We start from the raw sequence: 4,846 nt of genomic DNA, 5'->3' as shown, positions 1-4,846 counted from the left end.
TTGCCATGTTGGCCAGGCTGGTCTCGAATTCCTGACCTCAAGTGAGTCGCCTGCCTCGGCCTCCCAAAGTTCTGGGGTTACAGGCCTGAACCACTGCGCCTGGCCAAAACCAATAGCATTTCTAAAAAACATCCTGATATTCAAGCCAAAGTGTTCTGCCAATGAACATTCTTCTAAGGGTGGCTAACCCAAGGAAAAAAAAAAAAACTATTTGAACAGATGAGTTATTTCCTATACATTGTTTTGGTTTTGCATTTATCTAAGATATTGACCCTGTACCTGAAACGATCTTTCAGAAGCAGGCCTGCGTGTAAGGCTGAGTACTTGGGATCGGCCAAGCTTGTGAACAGTGCCCAGGCCTAAAAGTGACCAGTTCCAGCCCGGAGCCACGGTTTTCCTGAAGGGCAAGCCCAGGCTGAAGTGTACCCAAAGGGGTTTCTCCTGGGGAGCCCAGGGACTCAAACACAAGAAAGATTCTCATCTTTAAATGCTCTCCAGAGTCTTCTGGAGGATTTGGGAAGGATCCAGAAAAGTCTTGCGATGCGATACACAGCAACCAGATCCAAAAAAGACATCTGCTGCATCGTCCCCACGCGTGGGTAACGTGGAGTCAGTGCACGCGCAGTTCACGAAGCAAGCGGGCAGCTCACCCCAGGCCTGCCATCCACTCCCCGCAGAGAGCACTGCTGTGGGGGCAGTGGGGACCACCTGCATGGCACTTTGTGTTTTCTTTTTGAGATGGAGTTTTGCTCTTGTCGCCCAGGCTGGAGTGCAATGGCATGATCTCAGCTCACTGCAACCTCCACCACCCGGGTTCAAGCGACTCTCCTGCCTCTCAAGTAGCTGGGATTACAGGCATGAGTCACCACATCAGGCTAATTTTGTATTTTTAGTAGAGACAGGGTTTCACCGTGTTAGCCAGGATGGTCTTGATTTCCTGACCTCGTGATCCACGCGCCTCAGCCTCCCAAAGTGCTGGGATTACAGGCTTGAGCCACCGCGCCCGGCCCCTTATGGTTTATTTTAAATGTTCAATTTTTAATCCATCCTAACCTTATTTTGTTGTGTTTAATGACATGGGAAGATGTTCAGGTTATGTGACGTGAACTCCATCACCCACAAAAAAGCAAAGCACAAAATGTGAGTCTGAGTGGGCTGACTAAAGCGACCTATCAGAAAAGACTGGAAAACAGACAGAGCGACTAAGTAAGCACGCGTCCCCGAGTGGAGCGAACGCGCATCCCCGAGTGGGGGATTAGGGAGGGTTTATTTTCTCCCATCTTCATCGGATTTCTCTAAATGTTCTACAAACAAATGTGCAATACTTTCGTAAATGACGAGTTAATGGATGCAGCACACCAACATGGCACATGTATACATATGTAACAAATCTGCACGTTGTGCACGTGTACTCTAGAACTTAAAGTATAATAAAAAACTTTAAAAAAAATTTTGTTATCAGGGAGAAAGGTGGGGTGTTTTTTAAATTCAAAACTTAATCTCTCTTTAAAGTAGGGATAGGAACGCCGGTTGATACTTATTTCAATGAGACTTTGGTTGTGTAAAACTATCATATGTGAAGCTGATATCACGGTGCCATTTTAGGAAGAAAGGCACTGAGTGAATTGTTGTTTACTACTAAAATGCACAGAAAATTTCACTTTTTACCAAATGAAGTCTAATTGAAAGTGTAACTCTTCTTTCTTTTTAAATAATGCATTACGTTCAAAGGTTGAAAAAACGACAGGGCTGTCTGATACGTGAGTTTGCTACACTGCAAAGGATAAGCAGGTGGGTTCCTCTTTTACCAAAAAACCACAGCACTCAGCAAAACACAGGATCCTTATACTACCAAGTACAATTATTCCAGCATTGAGATTGTGATCCCTGTCCCTGGCTACCCACATTGCCTGTATGCGGCCATTTCGGTAATCCACAAGAGGTTTTGCGGTGGTTTTCAGAAATAATGAAGTTCACAAGAATTCCTGGCATTTTGGCCAGTAAAATTTAACAAGCGTAACACACAAGGGATTATGTACACACACTGCTCTGCCTGCTCCTGGAAATGACTGACAAGAGCTGGACAGTATCAGAACCAGTTCCGCCAAGTAGGATGTTTTCAGCTGGGGGTGTCCTCAGACATCGTGGGCTGCATGCAGGGCCCACCTGCTGGAAGGGAGGCCCCATGGGCCCTGGGAGAGCTCGGCTCGCAAAGCCCCTCCAGCGGCATCATCGAGGCTGGTCCTTTGTTGCAGGGAGAGGGGAGAGGAGAGAGGAGAAAGGGTCGCAGGAAACAAAGGGATAGAAAGAGACAGGGAACAGACAAAACAGGAACACACCACAGGCTGTGGAGACGGAATCTGCATTGCCTTCACTTCGGTTACCCTGAAATGTGATGCCTGGGCGTATCATGTAGATAGCTAAAGGAATGAAAACATAAACCCCAAAAATGCTGATCATGCAGGGCCACATGGCTTGCAGAACTCCTTCATTCACGTGTCTACAAACACCTATTATTCGGCTGTAATGGAAAGCATTCTGCTGTAGGGCCCAATCTCGTCTGCCCATCTAGGCCGGAGATGTGGAACAACAAGGTACCCAACGAGGCTTCAGACGGAGAGCACCTCCTGCTAATGTGGGGTCGTGGATCAAGCGGTCAGCACGAGGGCCGGAGCATCACATGACAGAGACTGGTCGTCCCAGATCCAGGGCCTGGACACTGTTTGTGACTTACACAATTCCTAGGGCTTGTTTTGTGAACACCACAGGGACAAGATCACTTTTCTGTTTACTCAGACTGTGGCAGGCCTCCATGAAGAAGAGGCGCTATTATAAATGAATATTATAAGTGACGATGAACATGAGGTGGGGGTGAGATGTATCCAGAACACATGGCTTTTAATCACTGAGGGCTACGATGTGCTTCACGGCTTGACGGGGAGAGAATGTGCCTGTGTCTGCGTTTTTGCTCCTTCCTTTTAGTCACGAAGTTCTTAGTATTTGTCGCAGCTCTTTCACATATATTATTGCATCTGCTTTTTACCATCCCCATGAGGTTTCAGCTCCATGTTAAAAGAGCTTTGACGATGAGGACAGAGGGCTCAAGGATGACACGGACTGCCCTGCAGCTGGGCCAGCACATGCGTGCATAGTGCCGGGCACTGCCCCTGATTTTAGGGGCACCATTATCCCATCTGGATCCTCCTGAATCTCCACCAAACACCTACGACGCCAACACGAAAGCTGCCGAGCCTTCTCCAGACAGCACTCCCAGTGCTTTTGGCATGAAATACACACAGAGGTGTATTCACTCACAGCCACCTCGCACAGCGGTGATGGTACAGAACGCACCGTCATCTGACTCTGGCAAAGTTTGTTTTCAACATCTCAAATTTCTCAAATGGAAGGTACTAACGACTGCTAGTTTTATTAATAACCCATTCTACCCCAGGAACATTAAACCCAGAGTACAAATCAAATTCTCATATACTTAATAATATAAACTTTTCAATAAAATCTGCAATTTCTAGAGGAATGAGGGTTTTTTTATGACAGTAAATTACATGCAGCATAAAATTTGCCATGCTAACCGTTTTAAATGTACAGTTCAGCGACGTTAGGTATATTTACAAGCTGCACAACAATCACCAAGCATCACCAAGGAGTGGGTGTTTTTTAAAGAAGAGGGAAGAGGGAAGGGAAAATCACGTTTAAAACCATTTCCTGGGCTCTGGGCTCTGGGCTCTAGGCTCCATAAGCTAAAACAGCATCAGCGGTGCAACCTGCTCTCCACAGAAAATTAGTTTCCAGGTCTGCTGTGACAGGCCCACTAAGCCAGATGATGGGTCCAGGCGCGATGTGGACCTGCACCTATTCAGACCCGCATCACAAAAGGCAGATGGGATGGGGGGAGCGGCCATGTGAGCCTGGTGCTGGGAGGGCATGGGAAGGCTGTGAGGAAGGGCTGGCTCCTGTGCTTGATGGAAACACACTCTCCCTGGCCTCCGGAAAGGGGCTGGGAGGGAGGCGAGGGGGAGGCATCTGAGGCAGACCTCCGCGGAGTGAAGCGCACAGTCCTGGACTGTGGAAGGCGCCATTTGCGATGTCAGTCTGGGACTGTTGGCAGACTTGTGTTATTTTAATCAGCACCACTACCACTGGCCCTGTAAGAATGGCTGGCAGAGGATTAAAAAGGAAACAACTTTAAGTGGGAGGAAATGGCCCTTTATGCAAAAACTAAGTTCAATATTCCTATTTTCCTTTTCAAAGGGATATGTATATAGCAGAAATAGAGCAAAAAATACCAGTGTGGTTTACTAGTTTTAGCTTTTCTTTTTATAGAACCAGGTGTGGTGGCTCACATCTGTAATCCTAGCACTTTGGGAGGCTGAGGTGGGAGGATCACTTGAACCTAGGAGTTCAAGATCAGCGTGGGCAAGATGGAAAGACTCCCATCACTCCAAATTTTTTTTTAATTAGCTGGGTGTGGTGGTGCATGCCTGTAGTCCCAGCTTCTCAAGAGGCTGAGGTGGGAGGACTGCTTGAGCTCAGGAGTTTGAGACCAGCCTGGGCAAGATGGCAAGATCCCTGTCTCTACAAAAAAGTTGTTTAAAATTAGCCTGGTGTAGTGCTGCGTGCCTGTAGTCCCAGCTACTCAGGAGGCTGAGGTGGGAGGATCCCTTGGGCTCAGAAGTTCAAGATGGCAGTGAGCTGTGGTGGCACCACTGCACTCCAGCCTGGGTGACAGAGCAAAGCCATCTCTAAAAACAAACCAAAAAAAGCCCCCCTATATGAAAAGCTTTTCTTTTTGTTAAGTTGCTTCTATGTTAAATTTACTGTCTAACCA

General features: G+C 47.3%; 1 protein-coding gene across 1 annotated transcript in view; it reads right to left on the bottom strand.

Annotated features, from left to right (window-relative positions):
* Window positions 1-4,846, bottom strand: part of RPTOR (regulatory associated protein of MTOR, complex 1) — a 448,104-nt gene that overhangs the window by 211,547 nt on the left and 231,711 nt on the right. The gene's annotated exons all lie outside the window — the stretch shown is intronic.

The sequence above is a fragment of the Mandrillus leucophaeus genome, unplaced genomic scaffold (genome assembly GCF_000951045.1).
Source record: "Mandrillus leucophaeus isolate KB7577 unplaced genomic scaffold, Mleu.le_1.0 Scaffold1, whole genome shotgun sequence".
Classification (NCBI taxonomy): domain Eukaryota; kingdom Metazoa; phylum Chordata; class Mammalia; order Primates; family Cercopithecidae; genus Mandrillus; species Mandrillus leucophaeus.
This window is presented reverse-complemented; position numbering and strand designations above follow the sequence as displayed.